This window comes from Bos taurus, chromosome 7 (assembly GCF_002263795.3).
Source record: "Bos taurus isolate L1 Dominette 01449 registration number 42190680 breed Hereford chromosome 7, ARS-UCD2.0, whole genome shotgun sequence".
Taxonomy (NCBI): domain Eukaryota; kingdom Metazoa; phylum Chordata; class Mammalia; order Artiodactyla; family Bovidae; genus Bos; species Bos taurus.
Window position 1 is genome coordinate 87,931,068 of NC_037334.1, and position 15,313 is coordinate 87,946,380.

At 36.1% G+C, this 15,313-nt stretch overlaps 1 long non-coding RNA gene across 1 annotated transcript in view; it reads left to right on the plus strand.

Annotated features, from left to right (window-relative positions):
• LOC101904350 (uncharacterized) overlaps positions 1 to 15,313 on the plus strand; it is a 41,607-nt gene that overhangs the window by 2,271 nt on the left and 24,023 nt on the right. The gene's annotated exons all lie outside the window — the stretch shown is intronic.

The window sequence follows — 15,313 nt, forward strand, 5'->3', positions numbered from 1 at the left end:
AGCTTGTAAGAGACCTGTACAAAACCTATTAAGGGAAACAAATGTCTATTTGGACCATTCATTTACTGCTATCTAAAGAATTAATATGTCAGTAAAGTTATCTGCCCTTCCTCCTCCCCATTCTTTCTTTTCTCCCCAAACACACACTCACATGCGCACACACACACACACACACACATTCAGACACCCCCACTACGCAGCAGTGGCAACCCTAGAAACTTGCTTTTTTAAACAGGAATTCCCTTTCTCTTAGATCTGAAGTATTTCAGGAAGAATGAAAAGACCAGCTCCTATTTGTTATTTTATTTTAATTTTCTGTGTGTGGAGCTGCTCAGCTCTGCCATGTCCCAACACTGCTTTCATCATGCTCATATTCTGGCAACACACAGGTTTAACGCAATTTGTCCTAACTTTTCATTTCAACCATTGCTTTTTCTCAAAGTGGCCAGAGTTTAAAGACTCAAAAGCAAAGGGAAAAGAAATACCCCGGCAGGGGGAAAAACAAACCAACCTCCAAACTGGTGCTGGTATTCACAGCATTGACACATTCTCAAATGTTTTCTCTGTAGTTATAACACAAAAGCGCTTTCTTCCCTGTTTTGATGTGTTAAAGACAGAAAGAGAGAGGACCCTTGGAAGTGGTAAAAATAAGTATTTGGAAGCACAGGGAAGGTGTTTCCCCTTTGAATCTCCAGCATGTGTCAATAACTTAGATACTAACAGTTTAATATTAATTAACTTTAAAAATGAAAAGGGGGTGGGTGAAAAGTTAAATTTAAGCAAGTTATGTTGCCTCCGTTGAACTTTCAGCACTGGGTTGCCTTCAGTTTTGTGTAATGAGATGTGCCCCTGAAGCCAATCATTCTGAGGTCTCTGAAATAAGGGTATCCAGGATCCTAAGTCCCTCTGAAAAGGGTGTGAGTAGATCAATAACGAATTATTGTCTAATTCTGGCATTTGGCAGAAGAAACCACAAACTTTTACTTGTTTAGTGTCAGTAATCTGAACTCATTTTTCTAGTCAATAGTATTTGCAGATTGGTTTACTGGGCAAAACAGATAAGAGTCTGAAACAAATAAAAATCTGAATCCTAAACACTCTCCTATTCTGGTGGCTAAATTCTCTAAGTCGAATCCCAGAGTCTTTTACCATTGTATGCTGTATTCTGGCTTTTAAAAAACAAACAAGATTTAAACACATAAGCTAGATGATTTCAAAACTGGAACACATTACACCATCATTTATTTCTATTTAATTAATGTTTTAATATATAGTTGTAAATCTAACTATACCTAAGGCAGAAAAAGTATTTACTTAAATCAGTTTCTATTCCAATCAGAATGAACTCCCCAATCATTTTTGAAGTAATATTTTAAAATCATTGTGGTTAGTAATACTTGTAAATCATTGTAGTGAGAGGAAGAAGATGATGAAGGGTGATCAATGTCCTTGATTTTCTGTACAGCTGTATCATCAAGCTTTATAAAGTCACCTAAGGGTGTATTAAAACATACTGCTTCTATGTATTTACATGTTTATAAACTTACCCTAAGAATATATTAAGAAATACAGTCCATTTGATTTTTTTTTTTTTCCATTCCTTGCCAAAAATCAAACCTGCTCTGTTTGGAAAAAAGCAGACACTTCTGTGATATCATGGAGTTTTTTGCATTTCAGTAAAAGAAGTCGAGGACATGGAGTCAGAAATACCCGAATTTTTAGGACTCAAGGTATTACTGTAAAGGTTTTATCCTTTCCTCTGTGAAGACTGATGCAGATGGATTTCTCATTTGCTTTGGTCTCTGTCCTCTTTCTTTCGTGTTTCCTTTATTTGTATAAATTAGCTTTGTCCTTTCTTACTAGAATGTTTGATTTGGGCACACTCTCCCACATAGATTCTCAGTCTCACTCCCCCCAACTTGTCTGGGGAGTGGTTTTTCTTACTTAAAAAGCTTTGTAATTCAGACTCAGAGTGCCAGGGCCTTTTTTTTTTTTTTTTTTTAATTTATCTGGATATGCTCAAAGGTCACACCCAAGATCATAAGCTATGTTTATATCCTTCTTATGGGCAAATGATAAAATAATATCCACACACATCTGATACTAGGGGTATGGCCTGGACACACACCTTGCTGTCTTCCCCTTGGCCTCTCCTGCCCTGAGAATGAATACCTCCCTCTCCAAAGTTGATGCTTCGAAGTGACCAGTCAGATGCTGGCAGGTCAGCTGGCCGTCCTCTTGGACAGAGGGTTCATAAATCAGAGAAGTGTTGGTGTGGTTCAAAGAAGAAGGTAGTCCAGCCTGAGGGAAACCACGTAAATCTCTCCCGGAGCATTGTTCCCGGTAGGGAGTTGGGGGTGAGAGTTGGGTAGCTCCTGGGGTCTCGGCTGTTATTAATGCCCTAGCCTCCTGCAGTGGGTGCTAACTTGTTGTGCATGAGAGCTGCCACCACCCTTCCCAAACGTCGGGCGATTGGAAAAGTCAAGCACTGCTGAGCCCTGATTTTCATTTAATAGTCAAAACCAAGATGCATTGGGCTATGAAGATAGGACAGCTCCCTTGAAAAGATTATTTGAACTACAAAGGCATTCATTTAGGGCTAGCCATGTTGCAAAAGGGCCTGCTAGAAATTAGCAGCCTGTCCTGGTATTTGGAGAGCAAGAGTGACAACTTATTGGAAGTTCTCAAGGAATCATTTATATTTCACACTCCACTAGGCAGCTGATTTGAGATTGTCTGTTAGCATAACAAAGGCTCTGAGCCTGTGAACTTCAGAAACCTTTCGACCTCTTAGCTGCTGGCATGAATAGCCCCCAGTCCTGCCTATAGAGATCTCCCAAAGCTCCCCTGTTCGTGGCTAAATTGTTAATCAGGGTAATTTAATATAGTTTTCAATATGCCTCATCTCTTATTGGGAAAGGTATTCACAGCTCCCCTACCCCTGGAAAAAAAAAAAAAAGTTCTTTTATTCAAGTGTGAGAGGGGCAGCTGCAGACAGACCGGCATCCCTGGCTGCTCCCCCCCAAACCCCCTCTGTAGCAGCAGTAATGTTCTGAGCAGCAACCATAGTGAAGGGCCAGAAAAAGAAACTTCGACAAGCACCCCTCTGCCCGCACTCCAACCTGAACCTGAAATTCCAGTCTGTTTATGCCAGGAACCGACAAAACAAAACCCCAAAGCTCAGCCATAACTGAAACCTCAGCTCACACACACACACACACACACACACACACACACGCCACACCCCCTTCTCCACCCTCTCTTTACCCCCACCCCTCTCCTTCCTCCTCATCTCCCAACCAAGCTTCTCTTCTGGCTCCCGTCAAGACAAAACGCACCGGAGCCCAGGGCCTGCTAATTTTCATTTCTCTCCCTCTTTGGAGGCAGCCCACACCATCCTGCACGCTCCTTCACAGTCACCCTCCGCCCGGAGCCCGCAGCCTCTCCCTGTGTCACATACACTTGCTCTCACCCGCTCCCTCGCACACTATCAATTCACATGCACATTAGTTAGCTGAAAAGAGCCAGAGCACAAATATATTCATTTTAATCCAGTTAAGACCTAAGAGGTCTCAGAGGATATTCTTCCATAGTTTGAAAACCAAGTCTAAAACTCAGATTTGGCTACACTGTTTCATCTCAAAGAGGCCTATGGTGTGCCTTTCTTTCACTTTCTACCAGTACATATTGTAAAAAATAAATAAATAAGGTGAATAAAACACAGTCACAAGCAAACCACCCAGCTTCAGGCAGACACTGCGCACATATCATCACTATGTTGTCTTTTTTTTAATGACTGTGTTTCTTGTATTCATGTGCCAAGTCAGAAGAATTTCATACAAGAGAAGGAAAAAAAAATACGAAATCACTATTTTTTTAAAATTAAAAATGTAAGGATACAATCTCTTCATCTCATTTTTCCACATAAAAATTTTAAGATATTTATAATCTTTAATCTTTCATTTCCCACATGAGAATTTGAAGACATCTCTGCAAAATGTATCTGGGTATTTCCCGATCCCTTTGGTGGTGCTTTTCTGTGCAACTGTGCTCTGTCTTTGTGCGAGTTGAGGCCCTGTATCTTGCTTCTTCCTGGAACAGCCATTTCTTGTGGGCCCTGTTTTGGTTGGTGGGCTTGCCTCAGCTCCTGAAGTTGGATAAAGCCAGGATCTAGTGCCTGAAGTATTTGCTTTGAATTTGCTCTAGTTAGACTGGTCCCTGGTGGGGGTGGGGAGACTTTCTTCACTCACTTGGAATTGTAATCTGGCATCTCAGAATCACTAAGATGGGAGACAAATTTCTGTTTACAGGATCAGGAAAGGATTATTAACCTCCAAAACAGAAGTACAAATATAAGCCCACAATTAAAAAAACATAACAAAACAAACAGCCCAACCTCTTTCCCAAGATAATTTTTCATGGAGTTGAAAGAATAAAAGGTTTTTAAAAAAGATTTCTTGGTCAATTTTAATATCTAAATAATATCCAGAGGTGACACTTTGGAAAATAAAATAAGTATATCTGGCTATTATACGACAATCTTAAAATCTGCATTTTCCTTACCATAAAAAGGGATTCTCACAACTTTAATTTCAGTGCTGTCAAAGTTTTAAAATTATAAGCATCTTTGTCAATGATCTGTGCATTTTCATTTTAATGTTGGGTTTTTTTATTTTATTTTGTAAATAGTGACTTTCATTTTCCTGATGTCTTAAACCAGAATATCTCTAAAAATATTAATTGATAGTTACTACAAATCAGTGGATAAATATTTCTGGTTTCTCTTTTTAAAAAATCAAATATATTAAATAACTCCTATATAAATTAACAGAAATTTAACTTTCAAAAGATGTTTAGAGAGAAAAAAATATTATGGCTTTTAAACCCAAGAAAGAAAAAATACACAATTTGCATTTTTTCAGTGCTTTTGCTTAACATTTTTTTCATTAGCTTTTTATTCATTAGAATTTATGATCCATGTCCATCATTACACTTTCACATCTCTGATTTCTGTTAAATTTTCTAACAGAGGTTAATAAATATAAAGGGGTAAAAAGGCCTATTTGCTTTCATCTAAAGTGCTCAGTATTTCAAGATTATTTGTATTTGCATTAAAATTTTTTTCATGTTCTAATTTAAATTATTTAAATTGGTCTGAAATTAATTCTATTTGGAGTTAGAAAGTAATAGGAGGATTTTTTTTAAAGGAATTAAATAACATGATTTTGCTAAATTATAATGTTTTCTTAATGTTGGGCCATCTAACAACACCCTCTCTAGCATGGCACAGTTTGGGCTTCATATTTATGGAAGAAATAGGGTTGGGGAGAGAAGGATGTATATTTGGAATGGTGTTTGACAGGGGGAATGAACGCAGACACCAGAACAATTATATTACAATCCCATTGGGAATGCCAGCACCAAATTTAGCCAGACTGATGGGGTACTGTCTAGACGGTCCCTTTTGTGTATCAGCTGTTTTTTCCCTGCTTTATTGCACTGCCTGAATGTGTGAGTTGAACATGCATATGGATCCCAAACATAACCATTCCAGCAACCATACATTGCTGTTAAATTCTCTCATTTGGCTGAGAATCAAGGGTTGTGTATTCCTACTGTATTCCCTTTACAATATTTTGTAATTAAAATGCAGCTTCCAGAATTAGAGGTTTAACAAAGGTCATAAGACAAAGTAGAAAGTGCCTAGGCTGTTTTTTTTCATATGAAAAAAAATGTACTAAGTAAACATTTCTATCTTCTCAAACATGTCCACCTCTTTTCTACAGAAGTAAAAGAAAGCCAGAAAGAAAAGAAATAAAACAATGAGTGGAAAGAGGCAAAATAGATGTAAATTACCACCTTTCCTTTTGAAAAGGGTAAAGGATAGAAAGAAAGAATATTTATTAAATGTTTACAGTATAATTAATGGCAGTGTGTGTGGTTTTCCTTTTTTTTTCCTTCTTTTCCTTCTTTTTATTCGGTAAACCAAATAGAATTCAGTAATCAGGGTTCTTGTGAGGCCTTAGAAATAGATTCTCAAACTCTTTTAAATAAATGCTTATAAGATTGCTGTACCGTTACTGGAGAGACAGGAAATCCCAGAGATATTTCTCTTCTGGGCTACGGTCAGGATTTTGTTTTGTTTGTCAAGACAGTGTAGGAAGGCTAGGACTTAGTTATATGTGACTACAGTATCCACACAAAATATTCATTGTTCAAAGGAGCAGAAATGCACCCCTAAATAGGATGCTCACTCCCTGGGTGATGGGTACTAGGGTTGGATGCCTTTGCTAACAACCAAGAATTTAAAATGAACACAAATTAATTATTCAAATTAGAGAATGAGAAATAGAAAGACACATTAATGCTAATGAAAGTAGGTATCAGAGCTACCTCTTTCTATGAAAGGTTTATCAATAATTTTTGTCACCAAGAATGAAAAGGTGTAAGAAATTGGAATTCCACAAAATGTAAGACACCATAAATAAAATTCTTGCCTTGCAGTAGAAGCCCAAATGAATCTACTGTTTAAGGAAAGAGAATCCCATGTTTCACAGAACATTAATAAATTTATTAATATGTACATACAAACTATTTGGAGCAGGAATTCTACTTTCCATGTGCTGAAAAAAAATTTTTGCCTTAACAAAAAGGAAAATGGTAAACTTTTTTTGCCATTAAGGAAAATCAAAGTTAAAGTCAGTGACAGAAAAAATATTTTTAATAGTTATATGGTTTTGGGCACTAAATTTTGTCAGTAACTAACTAATGGATTTTTAAAATAATAATTTCCTATGCTTTACCACTGGAATTCAGTAACTACCACCTCCTATGGACAATGAAGACTTTGTCCATCTTTTGAAGATTGGGTATTGAAAAGAAGGCTGGAAGAAAGAGAAAGTAAATTTTCTTCCCAATTTTACTGACTAGAACATCTCTTTTTTTGGCTTGAAACATCAGATCACAAACCAACAACCGTAAGATAGGCTCTGGATATAGGGTTGGAGAAATTTCCTGGTTGGAAGAAGGTATGAGGCTTGAACAACTGACGTTAAACATGACAATCTTGAGTAGGCACTTGTAGGCAATGATGTTAAAAACCTCTGAGATATAACTTTGGCACAGCTGAGAAAAAATTCAACCAGACAGGGATGGAGAGCAAGAGAAACCAAGACTGAGAAATAAGAAAGCAAGAGAAAAAAGGTGGTGGGGGGGCGGTGCAGGGAGTGGTGGTTGGGGGTGGGTGGCACGCAGGAGTGGTGAGTGAGAAAGAAAGAGAGAGCAGAGAATGAATATTCCAAGCATTGTTTTAATCTAAAACAGAGATGCTTCCAGGAGAATGAATTTCAATGGAGCTGAGCCAAAAATAATTATAGAGATTTTCTTGTTTTGTTTTGTGAATGAAGAGCATCTCTTTTCTCTGGAGATGCGAGAGTGAGAAAGGACCAGAGCCAAGAGATTGAAGTGATGCCCCTCTGCCCCTTTACTTCCACACAGCACAGTAGCGGACCTTTCTTTCTTCCCTTTTCCAAAAGCTATTGGCACCGAATTGTGCTAGGAAGAGAGGGAAGTGGCAGCAGCCCTCCAACCTAGCTGGATTTTCTATTCTAACAATAGCTTGTTTACTTTGATAAGGCTGAAGTATTGAAATTGGATGCAAGATTGGGTGGGGGGGGGGGGACAGGGATACATATTTTAGGTTCTAGAGATAAAATTGAGCGATTTACAACTAAGAATATTCCCCTATTAGAGACACTTGAAACTTCCTTTGGGGTTTGTTTTACCAATTACATTTGTTGCCTTGTTTTTCATCATCAATAGCAGGCTACTAAAGGAAATAAAGTATTCTCTCAATTTTCTTCCATTTTCTCTGTGATGTAAAATCTTTATCTTGGAACCATTTTTTACAGGGAAAAAGACTGTCGTTTGTTAAAATAGCTTAAGCTACACTGGATTTTTGTGAAAGCAATATAATATACTTCTCACGAAAGAAGATATGGAAGGCTTTATACTAATTTGACACACACAGGGTTGGGGGAGAAACTCACTAACATTAATAGACTTTGGAGAGGAAGTAATCATAAACAACTCAGAATTAATATCTAAAGACGATTGATTTTCTTAAGTTAAATTAACTTACAAACAATTCATGCCATTAAGTACTGTCTGAACCTGAAAATTCTCTCCAAATCTCTCAAGTGTTGTGCCATGTTAAAGACCTTGTTGTCATTTTTATCATTCATAGATAGATGTTAGTTCTACATGTAGGTTTCAGGTATTATACTTTTGTACTACCTGAATTTAAAAAACAATATATTTCAGAAATCTAAGAATCAGTTTCTTCTACGTCATATGTCACAACTTTTTAAAAAAAAACAAAAGTGAAAATTAACTTTTTAAAAATAAATATTTGACCTGCTAAGTACAGCAATTTAGTTATCCAGTAGAAGAACAGCATAAAGTTGTAAGCTTAATGGCTTAACATGAAAATGACCTTGGTACACATTTAAAATAAGGAAAACTATGTTACATTAGCAGTCAAGATTATCTGTTGGCTTAAGCATAAACATCTCTGAAAGTAGCAAAAATAGATACAATTTCATTTAAAACTTTTACATATTAAAATTGTTCCTGTTATTCTGTAAAAAAAATATATTGGAAATGTATATTAGTTGGCAGTAAAGTTTATGATTCTGTTTTGTTGTTAGGTTTTTAAAAAATTTCTTAAAGAAGGAAAATATGTTCATGTACATGGGACTTTATTTAGGGATTTTCAAAACATTTTAAATGTCACTGTGAATATAGTGTGTAAATCTGTGAATATGAGTTTTATGAATCCACATTTAATTTAATTAATCATATTGATTCACTTGACATTTTTCTCCTCCTGAATCTCCCCTCCCCCCTCTTCCCATCTCTCTATTAAAAGCAATTCATTCACAGTGGTAGACTAATTTTTGAAGCAGATTTTACAAAATAAAACCGACAATGGTTTTAGAAGAACTTTTAAAAGCATTCAACTTAGATATTGTTAGAAGTGATTAAAATGAATATTTAAGAATTCAAAGTACTTCATCATATTAATCTTAACATTACATTAAAAACCCAATCCCCACATGAGAAATCAACCTTTTAAAAAGAACAATTATTAATATTAAATAGCCAGAATAATCACTAGTATATGCTAAACTGAAATAAGTATATGAGGTTAGCAACAAATATTTATTTTTCCAAGTTTAAAATGAAATAATTTGTAAAATAGGAAAATATTTAATAAAGTTTAATGTCTATTAAAAACCCAATAGACACAATTTGAGAATTTATGGTTTTGCTGCATCATTAACACTGTTGAGGGAAACTGTTAGTCTACCAAAACATTTAAAATATGGTATACAAGAATTTATTGTTAGCAGTAGTAAAGTATATCACATTGACATAAGGGTATTTACTATCAAGCTCTAGAATGGATTAGGAGATGAGGAGGTAAAGACAGATTTACAATTAATAAGTGCCCAAAAATATTACAATGGCAAGGTTTCTATATTTTATAAACAGATATGCTAGATGTAGATTATATTTGTCACTTGTTTGTATTGGTGATCTTATTATAAAATGGAGTTTGAAGGCTTCTCTCTTGACCAAATCTTTTCTAACTCCAAATTACTAAACCAATTTCAGAGCTTTGCTCAGAAAAGTTACACTTCACTTGAACCCAGCCCTAGAAATTGCCCCAAAGGAAGTGCTGTTTGTTTGTTCTTTTCATTTGTAGTGGGGTAGAGCCCAGTTTGCAACTGTGGGGCTGGACACAGGAGAAGCAGCAGCAAGAAGCAACTGAAAAGGATTAGGATGAACACTTCCTCAAGCTTCACAGGCTTGTTTGCTTGTCACAGATGCCATTAAGGTGCGTAGATAAGATATATTTAATATTAAGACTTTTAGAGAGCCTTGATACTCCTGAAAATTCAGAGGCAAAGCTGAGCCTCTTTCTTTAGCCCATATACTTCATTACATTGGCCCAGGAATCCTGGCTAAAGATAGTTTCATCCAGCTCACATGCTTGGGTTTTGTCACTTCATGTCATAACCTCCACATTACTTAAATATAGTTTTAAAATGTATTAAACAGAAATGCTGATATAAGCCTAAATGTAGCTGTACTTGCTGTTTCTGCTCTAAGTTCATTCATGGTGGTGGATTTAGTTAAAGGGCCCAGAACAGCCATGCTTAACAGTAAGGAAACAAAATCCTCTTGGCTTCAATGGGGGCTAGGTCTATGTCAGAGCAGAGCAAACTCACTGTAGATATTTGAGATAAATACCTTCTGTAGAAATGTACACATCACATTGGTGTTCTATATAGTGTAAAAAAAAAAAAAAGTATGCTGCATCACACACAAAGCCCTGTTACCTTTTTTTTGCCTTAACTAAATGTTATTTTTTTATATCTTAGACACAGAGAATATACGGTAACATTTATAACAGGATAGTGGGCTCCAAATAAGAACTGCTAATGATCGTAGGTGTCTATTGAATCATAAGCAAGGACTACCTGGTAAGCATTAAGTGACAATAAAGGATATTCTTGCTAAAATATTAGATGAATTGATAATAGAGAAAATAGTCATTTTGACAGAAAAGTCAACAGAAAATAGCAGTAATTATAAGTGCCTTGTATACGAGCAGAGTGTATCACACCCAGTGTGCAATGTGCTCTTATAAAAAAAGTATGGTACCTCTACTGGATGATACAGCTGCATTAGGAAGTTTTATAGAATGGCTTATTTTTCCAGAGCACAACATTTAGCCTTTCCACAGGCTTTTTTTTTTTTGGTAGAATTTCTCCTCCCAGTTAAAAACTGGTTTTCATCACACAACTGCATAATTATTTTTCTGCAACTAGCGATAATTACTTGTTTTGTGTATCTCTACTAGAGAGATTCAGTGTTTGCTGTTCTACCTCATAAAATGCATCTGTATTAGAGGCATGTGAAAAGGAGTATTGACCTTATATAATATATTGCTATATTGGTAGGGGCACACAGCTCTAATTCTTTGTAAAAGGCACAAAAAGTCTATATTGCTTTGAGTTTTCCTTTTTGAATGCTATGTGAGTTTTCTGACTGAGGCATAAAACTGGAGGTAACTGAAGACAAGAAACCTCACAACATGGAAATTACTCAGTACACAAAGAAACTCCCTCTCAGATAGATGTACAATAGGTGCCTGAATAAAAAAGGCAGTTGGAAGGATTTGTTTATAGTGGCATCAGAAAAAACTCTGGAATCAGTGTTTGTGAGATTTGTCACACCAAAAAATCAAAAACAGATTTCAACTCATTCAAGAATATCTAATCATTTTCTGTCACTCACAAAGCTCTCCACAAAAAAATAAAAAGAAAGAAAATTAAGCAGAGCCCCTCCTGCCAGTCTTCTTTTATCTTCAGCAGTCCTCCTCTTTCTCTCTTTTCCTTCCAACTCTTATTTGTCTGGGTGTTCCTTTCTTTCAAGTTGTCTTTAATCCTTGCTTTCCCATGTCCCTCTTTAGTCTTATTCACCAGTGATGCCAATAAAAATAAACAGTCTATTTAAAGCAAATGAGTAAATGCCAAAAAAATATGTGATTGGTGTGTGCCTTATTTTATTTTTGTCTTTTAGTAAAATTACACCTGTGGCACTCTCTTACTTAAAATTTTTATAACTTTAAAACCAAAACACAAAGAGCAGAGAGCTGAAGTACTATTTGATGTCTCTGGATTTATTTATAAATATATGTAATGTTAAATGCAGCAAAATCCTTGTGAGACTACTTTCGTGCTTACTGATCCCAGGGTGCAGGAGGAATTAGCTTATCCAGGAAAACTCAAAGTCATAATTAGTCTTGTGAATTATAATAATCGGGTTTCATCCTACACTTCTTTCTCATGTGGTACTCCCAGTGGGAGTTCTGCATGAAAAGGACTGCAGGATTGGGTATTAATAATGGTATACCTGTGAAACATTGGTATATTCCTACAGTGCCAGTCAATGAAATCAGTATACTACCCCATCTTTGTACTACAGCCTTCAACCAATTGAAAAATAACTTCAATGGATTTTTCAAATTTCCTAAAATTCCATTATTAGTTTTTTAAAATACTTCTTAAAATTATAAAATAAAAATGGAAGTTTTTTTTCCCTCAATGAGATATACTTCTTACTCTTGACTTTGTTATAGATATAAGGCTGTAATTAACTTAAATGTTAACAATGCTAAGCTTTACATAATCACCTCCAATAAATTGAAACAAAAGAACAAGCAGGGAAATAATCATGAAACTCAGCAGAAAGTTACATTTATTTTCAAAGCTCTCAGATCAGCTATTTTCACTAATTTGATTACTCAGGTCAATCAAACACCTTGTTGACTGATGGAGATAACCAAAATTTTAAAATGTATAGACCCAGCCTGAATGAAACAAAAGAAGTGTAATAGCTTACCAATCCTGAGATGTTGATGTTTCGTCATTTGTGAAACAGAAATACTTCTTTCAAAAGTTACACTGTGATGAACTGCTAACTAGGCTTAGAAAAGCTGACAAAATGTAATCATAACTGCACACCTATCTAAAGCCCAAACCCACAGAGTTCTTAATAACCCTAAAAATTTAGACAATTGTACATCAACAGATGAATGGATATAAAAACTGTAGCATATTCAAATGGAATGTAGAATAATGGAATACTACTCAGCAATACAAAAAATGAACCACTGGTACATCTTACAATATGGAAGAATCTCAACAAAATAATGCTGAGTGAGAGAAGAAAGACCAAAAAAAAAAAAAAAGAGTACAAATCATTTATATATTAGTCTAGGAAACTCAAACTAATGTATAGTGACAGAAAACAGATCAGTAGTCGCCTAGGGGAAGGATCAGTAGGCAGGAATTACAGAAGCATGAGGAAACTTTTAGGGATGACGGATATGTTTGTTGCCTTGATTGTGGTAATGGTTTTCACAGGTGAATACATATGAGAAAACTTAAAAAAACATACAGTTAAATATGAACAGTTTGTTATATATCAATTTTACCTCACTAAAGCTGTTAACAACAACAAAAGTGGGCCAATTAGAATGGATATAGGAACCAATCAGAGTGGATGCTAGCCATTAACAAAAATAATTCAGACAGCAGGTTTCAGAATTCTCTAGGTAACTGGGACCATTTGTAGATGGCCATAAAGATTTTGGGGACTGAGAATGTCCTCTTCATCTCCTTGCTAATGTTTATGATCCCTGGTTTAATTAAAAATAATTTTCCATTTTTTTCCTATTAAAAATCATTACAGTCCTGAAAGAGGTGAGCACAAGTTTTAGATTTTGTCTCTACCAGTGCCTGGAAAATCCCAAGGACGGAAGAGCCTGGTAGGCTGCAGTCCATGGGGTCACTAAGAGTCGGACACAACCGAGCGACTTCACTTTCACTTTTCACTTTCATGCGTTGGAGAAGGAAATGGCAACTCACCCCAGTGTTCTTGCCTGGAGAATCCCAGGGATGGGGGAGCCTGGTGGGCTTCTGTCTATGGGGTCGCACAGAGTCGGACACAAACTAAAGCGACTTAGCAGCAGCAGTGTTACAAACCATGTGACTTAACGCAGGTGGCTAAACCAATGTCAGAAAACTTCCAGACGCTGCTCAAGGTGGAGGTAAACTGAAAGACACTTCTTTCTAAAGAAAATAGGATCCATCCAGCAAGCATTTCCATTTTACAATTGTTGGTTTTATCATAACATCTCCAAAGATCTTTCTCTTCCCTTTCTTTATTACCATGTGTGACAAAAATGGAGTAAGGAGGTGAATGGGGAGACATTGTTAGCAAAATAATTAAATTACCTGAATGTATTTGTCTCATGTTGATCTCACTATGTGAGCTGATTGACCTCAATGTGCTTTAATACAAAAAATTTATTAAAGTCCACAATAAGGTGCAAAATCACCATATTGTAACTCTATTCTGGAATGGAGGATTACTGAGTCACCTGCCAAGGTGCCTTGTGTTGCAGAGAGTAAAGGACCGAGATTGTTATTTTTACTGTTCTGTTTTTATGATAGTGAATATTGTGTTTATATACTTCCGACTAAAATTTTAGGTGCATAACTTGAGTTAGATCAGTGCCCATCTCAGTGATGAAGGAAAAATAGCCCTACATAATTTTTAAGAACCTCAGGGACTGAGCTAAAAGTCAATAAACATATGGGAAAAAAGACTGGAAGCAAATTGAATATATGTGCAAATTGACATTTTACTAAAAGAACATGCTTAAAACTTTAGGTTTATCAAACAGATGTCAATGAAACTGAAATCTATTCAGCAAGTAGAATGCATTACTGAATGCAGAAATACACGTGTTTTATGTGACCTGAAATGCAAACATTTTTCCATCTTGTAATATTATGATTTATTATTCTGATTTTAGAGATGCAATATTAAAAATGTGTTAATCAAGACATTTCTATTTATAGTATTATATACATTTTAGTTTTTAACAATATCCATCTTTTTACCAGGGTCAATCCTCATGCCACATAGCTAGATTTCCAAAATAAGATTATCAGAAAAATGTGTTGTTGATCTTGGGCATAAATTTATAACTTATATTGGTTTGTAACTAACTCCTGAGTTTTAAACATATATAATAGCTATTTTTGTGATCTTTTTCTGAGTACTTTTTCAAAATGGGAAAAAAAGTAAAGTTCAACTTTGTACTCTGTCCATGTCTCCCATTTTTCTTTTTTGTGTATTCTTTCCTCCCACCTTCCTTCTCTCCTCTCACTTCATTATTTAGCCAGTGATTTTATTCTGCTATTTCTCCTGACAGTCAGTGATCAAGACACTGTGTTAACCCTGAAGGTGCAGTTGCTTTAGGCAAGCCCCCTCACTATTTCTTGACTGTGTTTAGGGTTAAAAGACTTCTTTAGATACAACGTTAACAATCTATACTTCTACAGTGTCTGTGAGATTATTTTCTTTTGTTACCTCTGGCACCCCACTCTAGTACTCTTGCCTGGAAAATCCCATGGACGGAGAAGCCTGGTAGGCTGCAGTCCATGGGGTCGCTAAGAGTCAGACATGACTGACTGACTTCACTTTCTCTTTTCACTTTCATGCATTGGAGAAGGAAATGGCAACCCACTTCAGTGTTCTTGCCTGGAGAATCCCAGGGATGGGGGAGCCTGGTGGGCTGCCGTCCATGGGGTCACACAGAGTCAGACACGACTGAAGTGACTTAGCAGCAGCAGCAGTAGCAGCAGGGGTTTCCCTGGTGTCTCAGATG